The sequence below is a fragment of the Eumetopias jubatus genome, unplaced genomic scaffold (genome assembly GCF_037043125.1).
Source record: "Eumetopias jubatus isolate StellerSeaLion01/CBP00866 unplaced genomic scaffold, mEumJub1_p1.0 scaffold_4, whole genome shotgun sequence".
In the NCBI taxonomy this organism is placed as follows: Eukaryota; Metazoa; Chordata; class Mammalia; order Carnivora; family Otariidae; genus Eumetopias; species Eumetopias jubatus.
In genome coordinates this window covers 89,599,435-89,619,132 of record NW_028274810.1, presented here as the reverse complement: position 1 = coordinate 89,619,132, position 19,698 = coordinate 89,599,435, and positions in this window count along the sequence as shown.

The following is a 19,698-nucleotide window of genomic DNA, read 5'->3' as shown; positions in this document are numbered from 1 at the left end:
GTCATTATGGTGGCTTTATAATATGCCATCTTTTAGATGTATAGGTTATATTGCCTTATCTATATAGCCGGCACTAAATATCAGGAGTGTTAGTTTGGTAGGACTGCCCCATGCCTCCTACAGGCTCTCTTGTTTTGGCCTTCTGTGTAGTGTCTGTGAGGTCCTTGCATAGTATCTTCAAGTTATCTGATGGTGTGGTGTAGTTGAAAGAACACTAAGCTGGAGAGACGTCATCTGTGTTGTTTTCTGCTCTGCTGCTCCTGTTAGCATCGTGACCCAAAGACAAGTAACAAGGCAAATTGCAAGCCCTCTGGCCCTCTAGAGCGGACTGACCTGCTAGATTTTGTCTATGACTTTTTATCTTCTGATTTCATGCTTTTGCCTTTTTGTGCAATTTAACCACCTGCTAGTCCCAATCTGTTAAACTCCACATGTAGGTTGAGGTGCTCCAGCCAACTGGTGGGTAAAGACCTCAGTGAGTAGACTGCCAGTGGCTGAGTCCTAAAGGGTTAAGGCCCAGGCTTTCTAGGTGAGTGGCGAGGTCAGGGCCCAGGAACCACCCATAAATAGTTTAAGCTACCAGTCACCAGGGACTTAACTGGTGCCTGGGGGTACAGAACCACTTGCAGAGCAGCTTGTTATGGAAACCACAGTGTGGTTGTCAGGGGGGAATCCATTGTAAGGCACCCTGGAGGGCACCACCTGGAGGGCACCACCAGGAGGACAGAACTTCACCCTGCTGGAGGTGCAGGAAGGCTTAGGAAACAGATGCAGAGGTTTGTTTTCATAAATCTGAATAACAATGGTGAATTGTGATTGTATCAGTTGAGGATGTTATATAACTTGATTTTAAGGTGTTATGTAATTATATTTATCACTATTGATTTAATTTGCTTTTAGACAAATATGTCCACAGTTACCTGGTGTCTGAAAGTAGCTTGGAAGCCAAAGGCATTCAACAACTTCTAGCAGAAATGCTGTTGTTCTGGACTCCCCTCAGTTACCCTGCTGAATGTACTTCTTCAATAGCAAGACTTTTAACCCTTTTAATACTATGGTGACTGCCTCTGAAAATGTTTTCCTGCGGTGCATTTCAGTTTTTTGCTTTTAAAGATTTGTTCTTAATTTGTTCTTAAACATGGTGTATCATGGTGTATATGAGCACAGAATTTGATTTTAAGCATCTCAACTTTTTTTTTTTTTAAGGTTTTTATTTATTAGAGGGAGCAAGCACAAGTGGATGGAGGGGCAGGGGGAGAAGCAGACTCCCCTTTGGGATCATGACCTGAGCCGAAGGCAGACGCTTAACCGACTGAGCCACCCAGGTGCCTCTAAGCATCTCAGGTATCATGCAGGTCTCTGACGGATAGCATAGGCTTCTTTCCCATGAAGAGCCCCACTAGCTGCCAACCGGCCCCTCTTCCAACTCTACTAATAGCAGATAGCTACACAATGGTTGTTGCACCCATTGTGGTCATCCAGGCAAACTCCAGGGGAGGAGTATGCTTTCTTGGATGTCAGGATTCTTTTCTGACAGGCACCTATGAATTCATTTCGTTTTCATGGCTCTGTGAGATGCTACAATGATTAGGACCCAGAGAAAGGCACGAGAGGAGGAAATGAATTGTCCAGTCACAGCAGTGATGATGGAGCCATTCTTCAAAGGCAGATTCCAGCCTCTCCAGACCTATCTTTTTGTACAGGTTTATAGCTCTTAAGTAATAAGGCTAAACCACACATCTTCCCCTTGAAATACGCATCCGTCAGTTTTTCCCTGAAATTCAGTTGACCAACCTACAAGATGCTTTTTACCATTGTAGCTTATATACCCAGGTCTCCAAAGAGCGTCAGCAATCAGAATTGGAGTTGGTCTTTACTTCTTAGCAGTTGACTCTAAGGGGCCAAACACCCAAGTAGCCACTGAATTATAATTAAAGAAAGACCATTTTTGTCAAAATGGGAAGTGTGTGTATTTTGTAGCTGATGTGTAATGTCTCAGAAGACTGCATCTCACTGTTCCCAGTGTCTGACCTCTGAGAGCAGCTGGTTGCTCAGATTGGACACACAGAGCAGCACTGCCACCTGCTACGTGGGTGAGACCATGGCCAAGTCAGCCAGCTTCTCTGGGCATCAGGTCCCCCTGTTTGTGTTCCCTCTCCCGCTGTCTCTCTCTCTGTCAAATAAATAAATACATCTTAAAAAAATAAATAAATAAAATAGGTCAATAGCCGCCTTGCAGGGTTATTTTCAAGAACTAAAGGTAGTATATGTAAATCAGTTGACACATAGTAGGAGCTCTTGTCATAAGTAAATATTAGGCATTTATTGATCACACATTGTATGTGTTTTCTGGTAGGCTTAACTGTAAGTTTTATTCTGTGGCTTGAGTGCTACTCTTTCCTGAGACAAAATAGATGAGGATGGGTGTTATTCCCTATAATGTTACTGAGTAAACTCAGATTCAGGGGGTTGTTTGCTGGACTCCCCTTCTTTCAAGAAGTCCCTAAAAATCTATGAAGAACTGGGCTTTGGAGAGCACCTGGCCGGCTCAGATGGTAGAGTTTGTGACTCTTGGTCCCAGGGCTGTGGGTTTGAGCCCCACATTAGATGAAGAGATTACTTAAAAAAGAAAAATTAAAAAAAAAAAAAAAAACAGGCTTTGGGAGTGATAGCAACTTGGAGAGGGACCACTTACAGCTTCCTGTCTGCTCAGTTCAGGATTTCTTTCTCATTCAACATGTGCTTGAGTGCTTACCTATATAAAGCACATCCTTGAACCAAACAGATACAGTCTGCTGCTGAGTGGACAAAAAGTATGTGTCCCTCCTCCTTCCCCCACTTTTCAGGTAGAAAAAAAAATCCACTGCCCTGTTATAAATAGCAAAATAGGATTCCTGCCCAATATAACGGTAGAGTGATATTAACTATGCTTTTCCAGATCATCCCTTCCTGCCTCCACAAAAATGAGGGGTTGGATTTGTTCCTCCTGAGGGCATTCCATACCGCACCCTAACCCCCAGTATTGAAAAGCACTGGATGAGTTGGGTCCTGGGGACAGGTTTGAATTCACAGAGCACAGTAGTCCACATGTGGTCTAGGGCCATCTGCTTCAGTTACCTGTTAAAAATGCAGATTCCTGAACTCAGAGACTTGAACTTAGTGGGGCTCAGAAATTCACATTCTTACTGCAAAGAAGGTTAAGGTTCATTATTCTCTCAACAGCAGTGGCTCGCAAAGTCTTTTTAACCACAGTCCACATTAAAAACTAAATGTATTTTGTGTTACCACTGTACATATACTCACCATTGAAAAAAGTGGTTCAAGAAATGATACCCTTACTATAGGCCATGCATTTGCATTTTATAGTCTTATGTGTAATTTTTTCCTAATATTGGTTCTGACCCATTAAATCTGCAGTCTGAAAAATGTTGCTCTACAGTGTAGTCAATCATGTCTCAATAACAAAGGCAGAACTTCTTAGTTATAAAAGCCCTCGGAGGTCATCTGATCTAGTAGTCCCTAAGACCTAATCCTTGCCCGGTACTGGACTATTACAGGAAAATCACCTGAGACATTTATTTAAAATATAGAGTCTGGGCCCCAACCCCAGAAAGCTTAGAGAAGAACACAGCAGAGGGAGAAGCAGGCTCCCAAGGAGCAGGGAACCTGATGTGGGACCCGATCCCAGGCAGACGCCCAACCATCTGAGCGACCCAGGCGCCCTACACAGGAATCTGTTTTTAGCAAGCTTCCTAGATGATTTGTATGCACGGTAAAATTTGAAGATTCTAGGATACAACCCTTGTTTTCTGTCCCTCTAGAGTGGCAAAGGATTTGATTTGCCTGTCTCTGCTGTACAGAGGGCAGCAGAGTCAACTTGTATTGTTGAGCATTCTCAACTTGTATATTACCTTCAGGTTACTTAGGAAATACTATTATTTGGGGCGCCTGGATGGCTCAGTCAGTTACGCGTATGGCTTTGGCTCAGGTCATGATCCCGGGGTCCTGGGATCGAGCCCCTTGTCAAGCTCCCTGCTCAGCGGGGAGTCTGCTTTTCCCTATGCTCATCCCTATCTCCCCTCCTCCACTCGTGCTTTCTTTTTAAGAAATAACTAAAGTCTTTTTTTTAAAGGAAATACTATTATTCACCAGATGTTTTCTTTAAAAGTCCCAAAAGAACCTGTCGCTACTGAACTTAGAGGCTTGCATGTTTATTATAGAACTTTCTAGTGTGCTAAAATAAATCTGTCTAAAAAAATTTGTCCTGCTCAAGTCATTTGTTGAATAATTTTTTGAGTGCCCACTCTATGCTCGGCATGTTGGAGGTTCTTAGGATACATCAGTGAACAAAGACAAAGACCCCTGCCTTCATGGAGCTTACATTCTAATGGAGAGAGGTGGACAATAAACAAGACATGAGTAAATTACAAAGTACATCATTAAGATGATATGTGCTGTGGAGGAAAGAAGGAATAGGGTAAGGGGTAGCGGAGGGCTGGTCATGGTAGGCTTTGCTGAGAAAGTGAGATTTGAGATGATTTGAGGGAGGCAAGAGTTGGCCAAATGGATCCGTGAGGAAGAGCTCTCCAGAGAGGGATCAGCTAGTGCAAAGGCCCTCAGGCAGCTGGAGGAGCATGCGGCACAGAGACCAGTATGGCTAGGCAGGGTGAGGGGATGAGGTCAGAGAGGTAAGGGGGCCAGGAGGAGCTGTTTATGTAGGGCTTTGTAGGCCATTACAAAGATCCTGTCCTTTACTAGAAATGAATCACTCTTCACAGAGTTTCTAGCAGAGGCGTCACATGATCTGACTTCCATTTAAAACTAACTCTGGGGGGCACCTGGATGGCTCTGTTGGTTGAGCGTCAGCCTTGGGCTCGGGTCATGATCCCAGGGTCCTGGGATCAAGTGCTGTGTCGGGCTCCTTGCTCAGCAGGGAGCCTGCTTCTCCCTCTGCCCCTCCCCCCTGCTTGTGCGCATTCTCTCTCTCTGTCAAATGGATAGATAAAAATCTTTAAAAAATATATAAATAAAAATAAAAACTCTGCTATGTTGAACTGGAATTTGGGGGGCAGGAAAACCTCTTAGAAAGTTTTTTTTTTTAAGATTTTTTATTTATTTATTTGAGAGAGAGAATGCGAGATAGCACGAGAGGGAAGAGGGTCAGAGGGAGAAGCAGACTCCCTGCTGAGCAGGGAGCCCGATGTGGGTCTCGATCCCGGGACTCCAGGATCATGACCTGAGCCGAAGGCAGTCGCTAACCGACTGAGCCACCCAGGCACCCACCTCTTAGAAAGTCTTGTAGTAATCTAAGCAGTCGTGTTGGCTCTGGCAGGGTGGGAGCATTGGAGGTGGTAAGAAATGGTCAGGTAATGGTTATGTTTTCAAGGTAAACCATTAGGATGTCTTTGAATGAATGGTTGAGGAATGGGAGAGAGAGAAAAGTCAAGAATGACTAAATTTCTGGCCTAAGCATTAGGAAACACAGAGCTGCTGTTATTTCAGGTAAGGCAGTATGTAAAGCAGATTTGACAGAAAATTAGGAATTCCATTTGAACATGTTTAAGATGGCTATTAATCATCTAAGGGGAGATGCTGAGTAGGCAGCCTGGAGTCTGGAGTTCGGACTACAGATATGTGTTTGGGAGTCTTCAACATAGAGCTACCCATATTTAAAATCTTGAGACTGGGTGGAATCATAAGAGTGAGCATGATGAAGAGGCCTGGGACTGAACCTCCCGTTATTACGGCATGAGGACAGCTGGGAAAAGAAAAGGAATTGGCAAAGGAGACCGAGGAGGAGAGACCGGGAAAGTAGGAGAAAAGATAAGCGTTTGGTCTCCTGGGAGTCAGGTGAGCATGTGTGGTGGAGGAGGGCATAATAAACCGGGGGGTGCTGCTGATGCCTCTGGTAAAACAAGACCTGAGAATCGGCCATTGGGTTTCCCTAGTGACCCAGACAAACAGTGCTGGAGGGTGACAGGCATGAAGCCTGAGTAGAGTGGGCTGAGGGAGAGCAGGACAGTGACTGGAGACAGCTATTAGAAACAACTCTTATGAGAAGTTCTGCTGCCAAAGGGGACAAAGATGGGAGAAACAGCTGTTTCCGGTGATTGGGAAAATCCACTAGAAAGAAAAATTGACGTGGGAGAGGGGAGACGTTGTAGCAACATCCTTGAATACGTGGGAGGGCTTAGATTTGCATGGCAGTGTGGCTGGGGTGTGGTAGTAAGCTGAAAGGCTGAATCTCTGGGTGCAGATGTTGGTGGGTGGTGGGTGTGGGGTGAAGATCTGTAGAGGTTCTCTTCTGATTTTCACAGTGAAGTGGGAGAGAGAGGATGGAGGAAGAGGTGTTAGGGATTAGAGAAGGAGGGAAAGACCATGTGGGAGCATCCACCAGGTATGGGGGACACTACCGAAGGGCAGGAGCCTCACAGTGGAGCACCCACAGGTGACGAAACAGGTTTGAGAGGTTAAGGGCTGTGTTCAAGATCACACAGCTGGTTAATGGCAGAGCCAAGCCTAACCCAAATCGCCTAGTCTGGCCTGGTACTTGATAGAGCCACATGGAACTAATCTTTTCCAAGATAGGATTCTCTTGGCTCTTCCTAGAAGGAGCTACAAGCTTCCTAGAAGCGTCTTAACCTGTAGGACTGTTCTGATAATAGAGAGCCGCCCTGTGAGCAGCTTTCTCTCATCTCTGCTCTTGGTCTCTAGATTCTGTCTTGGTTGTCTTCTAGTTCTGCTCTGTCTCTTTGTCCTGGTCAGTGATGATCAAACTTAAGAGTGCATCAGCATCTCCCATAAGATTTATAAAAGCTAGACTGCTGGGACCTCACCCTGAGTCTCTGATTCAATACATCTGGGGTGATGTCTGAGAATTTGCATTTCTAACAAATTCCCAGGTGATGCTGAAGCTACTGATTCAAGAGCCATTCTTTTGAGAACTACAAGCTAGACCATACGCTTCTTTTTTTTTTTTGACCATGCGCTTCTCCATGGGGTTTAAGTTTGTGAGCTTGGAAAGCATCTGTCCTCTGTTGTGTCTTAGGAATACCTCCCACTGACTGTGTTCGAAGAATGTTTGCTGAGCTCATTCATTCAACAAATTTATATTGAAAACCCAGTGGCTATGTGTTGGGATCTGGGGGATACAGCAATGGAAGACTGTCTCTGTCCCCAAGGAACTGGCATTTTAGTGAGGGAGACAAATGAATAAATCAAGAATATACTTCAACATTTCCCCCCAGCTTTGCTAAGGTAAAATTGACAAATCAAATTGTTTATATTTAAAGTACAGAGTGTGATGATCTGATATATGTATGTATTCTGAAGTGGTTCCTACCATCAAGTTAACAGTCATGATGTTAATCAAGTTCATTAACAGCCATCAACTTACATAGGTACTTTTTTTTTTTTTTTTTTTTTTTGCTGAGAACACTAGTGTGTGCTTCTCCACACCGCTTTTAGTGTTTTTATGTTTGCCATATCCAGGTATGACCTGTATTATTACCTAATGTTTACTTTAGGTAGACTCCTGCTTTTTTGGTTGTTGTTGTTTTAGTTGATTTTTTTAATTTAAATTCAATTAACATGGTGTATTATTAATTTTAGAGGTAGAGTTCAGTGATTCATCAGTTGTATATAACACCCAGTTCTCATGACATCATGTGCCCTCCTTAATGCCCATCACCCTGTTACCCCATGCCCCCACCTGGTTTTTTATTTTAGAGAGAGAGAAAGTGCAGGGTGGAGGGCAGAGGGAGAAAGTCTTTTTTTTTTATGTTATGTTAATCACCATACATTACATCATTAATTTTTGATGTAGTGTTCCATGATTCATTGTTTGCATATAACACCCAGTGTTCCATGCAGAACATGCCCTCCTTAATACCCATCGCCAGGCTGACCCATCCCCCCACGCCCTCCCCTCTAAGAACCCTCGGTTTGTTTTTCAGAGTCCGTAGTCTCTCATGGTTCGTCTCCCCCTCCGATTTCCCCCCTTCATTCTTTCCCTCCTGCTATCTTTTTTTTTCTTAACATATAATGTATTGTTTCAGAGGTACAGGTCTGTGATTCAACAGTCTTACACAATTCACAGCGCTCACCATAGCACATACCCTCCCCAATGTCTATCACCTAGGCACCCCATCCCTCCCACCCCCCAGCACTCCAGCAACCCTCAGTTTGTTTCCTGAGATTAAGAATTCCTCATATCAGTGAGGTCATATGATACATGTCTTTCTCTGATTGACTTATTTCACTCAGCATAATACCCTCCAGTTCCATCCACGTCTCGTTGCAAATGGCAAGATTTCATTCCTTTTGATGGCTGCATAGTATTCCATTGTATATATATACCACATCTTTTTTTTTTTAAGATTTTATTTATTTGAGAGAGCGAGAATGAGAGATAGAGAGCATGAGAGGGAAGAGGGTCAGAGGGAGAAGCAGACTCCCTGCTGAGCAGGGAGCCTGATGTGGGACTCGATCCCGGGACCCCAGGATCATGACCTGAGCCAAAGGCAGTCACTTAACCAACTGAGCCACCCAGGCGCCCTATACCACATCTTTATCCACTCATCTGTTGATGGACATCTTGGCTCTTCCCACAGTTTGGCTATGGTGGACATTGCTGCTATAAACATCGGGGTGCACGTACCCCTTCGGCTCCCTACATTTGTATCTTTGGGGTAAATACCCAGTAGTGCAATTGCTGTATCGTATGGTAGCTCTATTTTCAACTTTTTGAGGACCCTCCATGCTGTTCTCCAGAGTGGCTGTACCAGCTTGCATTCCCACCGACAGTGTAGAAGGGTTCCAGAGGGAGAAAGTCTTAAGCGGACTCTGTGCTGAGTGTGGAGCCCAACATGGGGCTGGATCTCATGACCCTGAGATTATGACCTGAGCCGAAACCAAGAGTTGGACACTTAACCAACTGGGCCACCCAGGTGACCCTAGATGGACTCTTGTTTATATCTCTTTATATTCTATACATGGAACATCAGCATCACTAGCTGGTTAGATTCTGCTGCTTGCTAAAGGCTCTGGGCCTGAGGCTTGCTCTGTTCAAGAGTGGATAGCAGTGGCTAGAGAGGTGCTGGAGAGAGCTGTGATGGCCCCCACTCCTGAGCACTGCATGTGCAGGCAAGCTACAGCAGCCCTTTTGATCCTTCACATGACCCTGTTCACACTATTACTCTATAGTACAGGTGAAGAAGCTGAGGCACAGAGAGGTCAATCGGCCCCTATGTGGCACAGCAGGGGTTGAACCTAGGCAGTCTAGCTCCAGAGCCCATGTTCTTAAGCACCACCTAATCACCATCCCCACATTGAAGCTTCCCCCTTGTAGTCAGAGACTGAAAGAGAATTGGAATGACGTCCTCATCTTGTGATTCAATATTAATTAATATTATATGTGCCATCCGAAATCCTGTATGCCACCGTAGTACCCACCCCACACTTTCAGATACAGGAGATCAGAAGACTGATGTGTGGTGGGCCAGAGGTTTGCTTAGGCTGTTCTGTGAACACTGCATGTGTGTGAGTGTGTGTGTGAGTGTGTGTGTGTGTGTGTGTGTGTGTAGGGGAGGGGGGTGGGGAGCAGGGAGGAGTGATGACAAAATTCACTTGAAGTAAATCTCAGTGTCATGAGTGAACCAGGCAAAGAAGGGTTGAGGAAAGTCTTTTCAGGCAAGACAACAGTGATGACTAAGGATGCAAGACGAAGGATGTTGTTATTTGGCACGTCTGGAGCTGAGAGCACTGTCGGGGGCGTGACGGGAAAGCCTGGGGAAGACAACAGTAATGAGGAGGCCGTGGGCTCTGGGGCCACAGAGATCTGGGGTGAGATCCCACATCGTGGCTCTTAAGTAATCTCCTAATCTTGGTGAGTTTCTTAATTTCTCTGAATTCAGTTTCTTCTTTGGTAAATGGGGATAATTATTCCTATCTGACATGGTTACTATGAGGAATAAAAATAATGTAAGAAGTTGTTATGGCATGGGGCACCTGGGTGGCTCAGTCGGTCAAGCATCTGTCTTCAGCTCAGGTCATGATCCCAGGGTCCTGGGATTGAGTCCCGCATCAGGCTCCCTGCTCAGCGGGAAGCCTGCTTCTCTCTCCCTCTGCTGCTCCCCCTGCTTGTGCCCCCTCTCCCTGATTGATAAATAAATAAATAAATAATAAATAAATAAATAAATAAAATCTTTTTTTAAAAGTTGTTAAGGCCATTTTTGGTCATTTTTATATGTTACCTCAGTGTTTGAAGCTCATGCTGGCAGCAGTGTACAGGATGCATCAAAACTGGGCAGAGGGCGCCTGGGTGGCTCAGATGGTTGGGCGTCTGCCTTCGGCTCGGGTCATGATCCCAGAGTCCTGGGATCGAGTCCCGCATTGGGCTCCCTGCTCCTTGGGAGCCTGCTTCTCCCTCTGCCTCTCTCTCTCTCTCTCTCTGTGTGTCTCTCATGAATAAATAAATTAAAAAAAAATCTTAAAAAAAAAAAAAACTGGGCAGAAACAGGGGCTTCTGGGTGGCTCAGTTGGTTAAGTGTCTGCCTTTGGCTCAGGTCATGATCCTGGGTTCCTGAGATCGAGCCCCGGGTCAGGCTTCCTCCTCAGCGGGGAGTCACTTCTCCCTCTGCCATTCCCCCTGCTTGTGCTCTCTTGCTCTCTCTCTGTCAAATAAATAAAATAAAATAAAGTAAAAAGACTGGGCAGAAGCAGAGTATTTTGTCGTACTCCTGATGGAAGATGATGAAGCCTGAATTGCAGTTGGAGAGGGGATGTCAAGTAGGCATAGCTGAGTGTTGGCATATCTGGTGTTGGCAAATTTTAGTCACAATTACTGCTGTTTGCGAGTAACCCTGAAAGTCCATAGCAAATTTTAATTTGTAATTTTGCTGAGATACCCTATGAGGTATTTTTCATGAAAGTCATTTGCTGGTGAGGGTGAGGGAGGTGAACAGAAAATGCTGCGGTCTCAGGAAAATGGTTTCTGAGACAGAAACCCATTGGGGATGAAGAGTGGAGGTCACATTCAGCAGAGTTGGATCGTGATGTGGCTCGGCCTCTGTGTAGGCAGCGCTGTGAACTCTGCAGCAAAGAGGGAAAGCCATTTGTCTTCAAGATTTTCATCCAGTGTAAAAATTACACATCCGAGGAGATGGAACAGGTTAAGCGAATGTTGGAAAGAGTTTCATTGCTTTACAAAGAACTGTAGCCCTGGATTTATATGATCAGCAGTTATCTGACAGTCCTTTTTCCCAGTACACCTTATTTCATATTTTGGAGGCAGTTATATGGAAGTATAAATTTGGAGAATTCTCAAAAGTCTTCTATCCCTCCAGAATATCAGGAGTTCTCTATAGAATTGATAGGCTTTGGTCTATAATTTTTTAAGGCTCCATTTTTCTCATGTTATCAAAGGTGGTGACAACAAACGAAGTCATCGAGTGTAGGTCTGAAAAGCAGTTACAGGCCAGGGAGCTTAGCTTGAGACACATTAATCAAGCACCCCAGTTCAGTCTTTGAAAGTATTTGCCACTGATTAGAGAACATCTGGAGGACTGGTCAGTTTGAAGGTTTATATTTTAAGAGAGAAGTTGACATACTAGAGTAAGGTCCAAGGAGGGCCTCCAGGTATAAAGTATAAAAGGTGTCTGGACTGTCTGAAATCCTAAATATACCTCATTCGTCTAAACTAGAAGCACCTAATTGTACCAACTGGTGGCTTCAGCCTAGACTGACTCCTACTGGTTTGTAATAGCGATTAGAACTGAGATAAAGGGACCTTAAATTCAGACCTCCCATGTACTGTTGAACTTGAGCTTGCGCATTAACCTCTTTGAGTTTCGGTTTCCTTGTCTGAAAAATAGAGAAAATACTATTGCACAAGATCATTGAGAACTAAATAAGATCATTCCTGTGCAGTGTCTGACATATAGTAGGTCCACAACAAACATCAGCATAAGGTAAACACTTTTTTAAAAGATTTTATTTATTTATTTATTCATTTGAGAGAGAGAACTCACATGCAGGAGCAAGGAGGGGGGGCAGAGGGGAGAGGGAGAAACAGACTCCCTGCTGTGCAGGGAGCCTGATGCGGGACTCTATCCCAGGTACCTGTGATCATGACCTGAGCCAAAGGCAGACCTTAACAGACTGAGCCACCCAGGAGCCCTGCATCAGCAACTTCTAAACAGCCTTTGTTTAGGATCAAATTCAGTTGAATAGAACAGAACAGATAACATCTATCTAGTTACTCATCTAACAAATATTTATCAGAGGCTGCTATATTTCAGGCACTGTTTAAGCTCCGGGTATACATATTCTTGCGGAGCTTACGTTTAGTAAGCAAATGTATAACATCCAACATTGATGAAGCGGTATGAAAGGTAACCGGGTAGAGAATGATGGAAGGTGTTTGGAAGTTAGGGGAGTTACATTCCAGCGGAGGAAGGACATGAAGGAAGTAGCCTTGTGAATATCCAGGGGAAGCACTAATTCTCGACTGGGGGAACTGGCAAAAACCTTGACATGAGAAAGGACTTGGCTGCTTTGAGAAACAGCAAGGAGGCTAATATGCCAAGCACAGCAAGGGAGTGAGAGAATGGAAGGAAAAGAGGCTGCGGTTGAAAAGACTCTGGAGGGCGCCTGGGTGGCTCAGTCGGTTAAGTGTCTGCCTTCGGCTCAGGTCATGATCCCAGGGTCCTGGGATCGAGCCCCGCATTGGGCTCCCTGCTCAGCGGGGAGCCTGCTTCTCCCTCTCCTACTCCCTCTGCTTGTGTTCCCTCTCTCGCTGTGTCTCTCTCTGTCAAATAAATAAAATCTTTAAAAAAAAAAAAAAAGCGTCTGCCTTCAGCTCAGGTCATGATCCCAGGGTCCTGGAATCGAGCCCCGCATCGTGCTCCCTGCTCCGCGGGAAGCCTGCTTCTTCCTCTCCCACTCCCCCTGCTTGTGTTCCCTCTCTCTCTGTGTCTCTCTCTGTCAAATAAATAAAATCTTTTAAAAAAAAGTTTGGTTTTAGACACATTAGATTTGAGATGTCTAAATGAAGATGTCAGGTAAGCAGTTAGATAAGTGGAGGAAATAAATATAAAGTTGGGAGTTACCAGGATACAAAATGAATTCATTTATGCATTGTGTATAGCAAAGCGCTTCTCACACCATTAGCAGGCTTGCAATTTTCCTAGAGCTTATGAAAACATAGATCCCTGGACTTCCCAAGGATTCTGATTCAGTAGATTTAGGGTGGTGTTGAGACTTTGCATTTCCCAGGTGATGCTGATGGCTGCTGGACTTCCAAACATACTTTGAGTAGAACTTGATGTTGGCCTTTTCCCCTGTGTATTCAGTTTTTCCTTCCTGTCTCTCCAAGAAGCAAAATACCATACTTTGGAGGACAAATGACTGAAAGTCATATGCCTTGGTAATGATTATTTCTGAGCTGAGTCTCATTTACTTTATCTTGCCTAAAATCACAACAGGAATGAAGGGCAGAGTCAGAATGTGAACCCAGATCTTTTGAATGTTTTGCATTATACCCCACTGCCATGTGCAGGCTGTGTAATCTGAGACAAATCCTCCAGCTCCCCATCTGTTTCCTGCCAGGCTCAAAAGAGATAACCTATGTGAAAGTGCCATGCAGCTCCAGCATGGTGCATCCTTGAGAGCTGTTCTCATTGTCATCGTTTCAGATGTGTTCAGTGTTTGTCAACGTGCCTAACATTGCTGACCTGAGAATAGTAAGGACTTGCTCAGCTCTAATTGTGGACTCAGCCTCCGTGGAGAGAACACATGGTGTATAATGAGCTCCTCTGTGCTCCAGAATACGTTCCTTTGGTCTCTGTTTTAGAAATTGCCCCATGGTGATCAAAACCATAAAGGCTTTCAAATAGGGCTTTATCATGCCTGTCAGCTGAGCACACATGATGTGTGTGGTGGTGCTTAGAAAAGGAGATAAGGAAGAACCAACATTTTATTGACAGCACCTCCTTTGTTCCAGGCCGTTTACATATTTGAGATAATCTTCACAGTTGCACTATGAATTGTATAATATTCCCATTTTACAGATGACAAAAGACAGGCTCAGAATCACTACCAGGAAGTGGGGGAGCTTGAATTCTAACCTCGTTCCTCTGACTCAGAACAACTTTCACGGGGCGCCTGGGTGGCTCAGTCGGTTAAGTGTCTGCCTTCAGCTCAGATCATGATCCCAGGGTCCTGGGATCAAGCCCCGCATCGGGCTCCCCGCTCAGCGGGGAGCCTGCTTCTCCCTCTGCTTGTGTTCCCTCTCTCGCTGTGTTTCTGTCTGTCAAATAAATAAATAAAATCTTTAAAAAAAACACAAAAACAACTTTCACATTGTGCCCTGTTGCCTCCAGAAGAAAAGAGAGACAAAGATACTTGGACTCCCTTTTATATGATTCCTCCTAATAGCTTTAAGGATAAGACCAGAGGGAGGGTGAGCCCCACAAAAAGGAATGAAAACTTAAAAAAAAAAAAAACTGGGGCAAACAAGACCCCCTTGTGGGCACCCTCTGGGACAGAAAACCTGTCAGGGACTGCTGCTCCTTTTCTTCTGTTTCCATCTGCTTCGGGGTTCCCCTTCCCCCAAATCAGCTAAGTTGCCTTTTGTTCATTCACTTAACAAACATTTGACTGAAGCACCGGCTTGTGCTGGTCCCAAAAGACAGACATGGTTCCTCCCCTTATGGGGCTAAAGGCTATGGTGGAGGAAGGGAGCCGTGAGAGTGTAGAAGAATGGATAAAAAGCACTTTATATTAATCATAGATTTATCATTCAATACAGCAATTCCACTTCCAGACATAAACACAAAAGAATTGAAAGCAAGAGAACAGATGTCTGTAGCCCATGTTCATGGCAGCACTATCCACAGTCAACAAGTGGAAGCAACCCAAGTGTCCCATCGATGGATGAGCATGTAAACAAATGCACTACATCCATAATGACAGAATGGTCTTCAGCCTTAAGAAGGAGTGAAAAATAAAGTAAAATAAAATAACAGAGCAAAGTTCTGACACATATGACAAGTTGGAGGAACGTTGAAGGCATTACGCCAAGTGAAATAAGCCAGTGACAAAAAGACAAGTATGATTTCATGTATACAAGGTCCCTAAAGTAGTCAGATTCATGGAGACAAAGTGGAACAGTGGTTCCCAGGAACTGAAGGGAGGGGAGAATGGGGAGTTACTGTTTAATGGGAGTTGAGCTTCAGTTGGGGATGGTGGAAAAGTTCTGGAGATGGCTAGAGGGGCTGGTCCCTGGACAATGAGTGTACTTAATGCCATTGAACTGGACACTTAAAAATGGTTAAAATGGTAAATCTTATGTTGTGTCTATTTTGCCACATTAAAAAAAGTAATACATTTGGGACTCTTGTCTTGAAAAAAATGAAAAGTTAACAAAAATAGATTCATCTTATATTTAACCAAAAAAAAGTAACCCGGATGGTCATCTGATATCCACCATGGTAAGGGCCAGAGAGGGCACTCCCTGGAGCTGGAAGAGAAGATAGCAGGTAAACCTGCTCTGGTTAGTGGGGTTGGGGAAACAGAAGGGCTTCCTCAAGAGAATGGTGTTTAAACTAAGCCCTGAAAGAGTTAGCTTGGTGGAAGAGGAGTGGGTATGTGTGGAGGACACAACCTTGCAGACCGAAGGAACAGCAAGGGAAGGCTGGGAGCAGGAAAGGCCCTTGGTCCAGTTGGGGACGAAAGGTCTGTGCGGTGGAGTACAGGAGGAGGTGGAGTGGGGAGGGCAGATTGGGTTTGCAGGGCCTTGCAAAGGATTTTAGTTTCGTCCCAGGAGCCAATGGAGTCCTCCGAAAAGTTTGAGCAAGGGATTTTTGTTTCTAATTTGCAAGCCTATTGACTTAGTTGAGATTAAGCAGGAAGGGAAGCAAATTAATGTTATCAAGGGATTACTCTGTATCAGCTAGCTGCTTTACCTACCATTCAGCTGTCACTAAGTTACACTTGGCACGGAGGAGGTACTCAATAATGATCCGGATGGTTGGCTATACTGATGAGGCTTCGGGAGGTAAAGCCTTTTGACCCCTGACAGTGCTGCGTGTGGGATCCTGGGCTGTGTGCATTACAGGGGCCTTCCCTGGACCTCCTCTAGGACCTGTGCGCCTCCCTACAAGCTGAGAAAGCCAAGTGGCCCAGAAATTGTACCAACCCAGAGCCCATACCTCTTCCAGACCATACTGTAAGTGCCCAAACCCCACTTTTCCTTGCTCAAGTAGCCTCAGCCCTCTTCCAGAGCTTCTTCCGTGCATCCCTCCTCCCAAGAACACTAGTATGTGTACCCCCAGGCCAAAGGGGTGGCAAAGGGGCAGTTATTTGGGGGAGTGTGACTTTGGATTTGTGGCTGAAATGGCCCCACAGGTGAGCCTGAGGCCCTTGTGCAGGGCAGAGCCTTGGGCAGTTTACTAGTCTCCTAGACTTATCCTCTTACATTTCTGGGGGTCAGAAGTCTGAACTGGGGCTCAGTGGGTTATCATCCAGGTGCTGCCAGGGCTCCACTCCTTCCTGGAGGCTTTACAGGAGAATACATTTACTTGCTTTTTCCAGTGTCTAGAGGCCACCGATGTTTCTTGGCTTGTGGCCCCTTTCCTCGAAGTCAGTAATTTCATCTCTCCAGCCTGCCTGGGCATCACATCCTCCCTGACTCTGATTCTTCTGCCTCCCTCTCTCACTTGTTAGGATCCTTGTGATTGCACAGGGCCCACCCGGATAATCCAGGATCATTTCCCTATCTCAAGGTCAGGTGATTAGCAATCTTAATTCCCCTTTGCTGTGTGAAATAACATATTCATAGTCTTCAGGGATTTGGCTGTGGATATCTCGGGCAAAGGGGGCATTATTCTGCCTACCACGGGTGGGAAGAGAGTGGCTAGGTCAGGGACTCATTTTCCTTGTGCCACCATAATCCCAACAACTCCGAGAAGTCCAAATTCAAACCTAGCCTTCCAGGTCATTATGAAGGGGTATTTATTAAAGTAGGAGAATAGAATAGAAACTATATGTAGTGGTTTGTTAGTTTATAATTTTTAGCTCTTTGGGCATACAGTGTACGGTCTCCATTTGCACTCTTGCCACCAGCCCCGCATATAGTAGGGGGAGACCTAACCTAAAGTCACATGGCAAGTGTACAAGTTACAACACAGACTTCCACCACACAAAGAGAAGGAAGGCAACAGGTTGCTACCGCTGTTTTATGCAGTTTTTTTTTTTTTTAAGAATTTATTTGAGTGAGAGAGAGCGAGCACGAGCAAGGGGAGGGGCAGAGGGAGAGCAAGAAGCAGAGTCCCCGCTGAGCGGGGAAGCCCAACGCAGGGCTCAATCCCAGGACCCTGGGATCATGACCTGAGCCAAAGGCAGATGCTTAACCACTGAGCCACCCAGGTGCCCCTGTTTTACTCAGTTGTGATACTGTGTTTATCTCTCTGCCTCCCTGGTGGTTACAGGGCTGCCTGGTTTTGAATCTCCCATTCAGAACTTGGCTTTGTGAAGCTTCTGAGGCTGCAGTTCTCTAACTAGTTCCAGGCTGCTCATACCTTGCTCATACCATTTATTGCCCCATGTGAATACCTCTTATACAGACCCAACAATTGGCACCTCCAGTGGGGATCGGGAGATGGTTTAGCCACTATCCCTGTCCCCGAAGAGCTAAGAGTCTAGTGAGGGCACCAGACAATGAAATGGACAGTGACAACAGTAGTTACAGTGGCAGGTGTGATGATCATCAGGGCAGATCCAGGGCTGGAGTTAGGTCAAACCTTTTCAGAGAAAGTGGTTCTCAAGCTGAGTCTTAACTAGGCCAGGAGGCTGAGGGCTGGAATTTGGGTTGAGAGAGTGGCATGTTCATAGGCTGCAGAACGGCAAGTTCCGGGTCATGATCGTAGAACAGAGTGGGAAGTAAGAGGAGGCAGAAATAAGGCTTAAAATACTAAGAGCTGGGTTGACCTGATAGACCATACTCTTCGCTTAGTCTCTGTGTCAGCAAGGTGTCTGGTACATAGCAGGTGCTTAATAAATATCTGCTGAGGGGCGCCTGGGTGGCTCAGTCAGCTAAGCGGCTGCCTTCGGTTCAGGTCATGACCTCAGGGTTCCGGGATCGAGTCCCGCATCGGGCTCCCTGCTCAGCCGGGAGTCTGCTTCTCCCTCTGCCCACAGCTCCCCCTGTTTGTGCTCTCCTTTCCTCTCTGACAAATAAATAAATAAAATCTTTACTTTTACTTATTTATTTTTAATACATAAAATCTTTTTTAAAAAATAAATATTTGCTGAAAGATTGAGTGACACGGAGTTCCTGAAAACCATGCAGAGGAAGCTGTGCTCTATATCCCGGACACTGGTGGTTCTCAACCCTGGCTGCACGTTAGAATCACCTGGGAGAGGTTTTCAAAACTAAAACTCTGGGTGCACCCCAAACCAGTTTAGTCTGAATCTCAGCATATGGGGACTTGGTTCCTTGGGATCATCTGAAAAACTCCCTAGGTGATTCTAATGTGCAGCCGGCGCTGATAATCAGGGCTGCAGGCCACAGTAGGCCATGGAAGGGTTTTACCCCAAATCAGATTTGCATGTTAGAAATGCTCTGAATTGACAACACTACGGGAAATGAATGGGGCTGGGTGCTAAGGTGGTGGTTGTTGAGAGGTTATTTTGGTGATCCAGGTGAGAGAGGATGAGAGTCTCAACTCAAGGAGATGGAGAAGCAAGTGGATTTAGAGAGAGTCTAGAAAGAGAATCAACAGGATCTGGTGACTGGGGGTGGATGGGTAAGAATCTAGGGAGGCCCCCCTGACCTCAGACTTGGGCCATTTAGGTGAATAATGTTAAGTGTGACTTAACATTCATTGAGTGACTGTTAAACTTTGGCTTTCCCTAATCTCCTCCCCCTTGCCTCAGGCCCTGAGGATAGCTCCAGCTACTTCCTTTTCTTCTTCACCACCATCACTACCCATTCTATCCACTTGGGGCGAGAGGATGACACTTTTTCCACAAAATCTGGCTCACAGGTAACAGTCTCTAGCTCCTCTCCTCCATGCCATCCCAAAGACACACTCTGGGCCTGTTTTCTTTAAAATAAATAAAAGGGGTACAGAAATAGGGGGGCAGCAGGGAGAAGTTTTCCCCTATTGTCATCTAAGCAACACTCATGTAAGAACATTTGGGAAACACTGAAAAAAATGTTTAATCAGTTCAGGCCCATATAAATCCAGTCGCCACGGTCGTTCTGGTGTGTTTCCTGTGCCCCTCCCCTACTTCACTACACATAGATGATTCTGTTTTGTTCCTTTTATAGTTGTAATCATATTGGTGACACTGAACTGATTATAAAAATGACAAGGCAGCCGTAGAGAGGTAGCTTGAGTACGGTGCAGAGAAAGCAATGGGTAGCTGTACCCAGGAGAGACAAGAGTGTGGAAAGCAGTCTCTCCTACGTTGTTGGTGGGAATGAGTGCCTTTCTGGAGGGCAACTTGACAAAATCTACCAAAATCTTATATATGCATGACCTTTACCCCATAATTCTACTTAGAATTATCCTACAGAAATAAATGTTCAATTGCACACAAATTTAGATGAACAGGGTGTTTTAATACATCAATTTTTAGTAAAACAAGAACACACTGGAGACAACCTAAGTGCTTATCAGGAGCTAAGTTAAA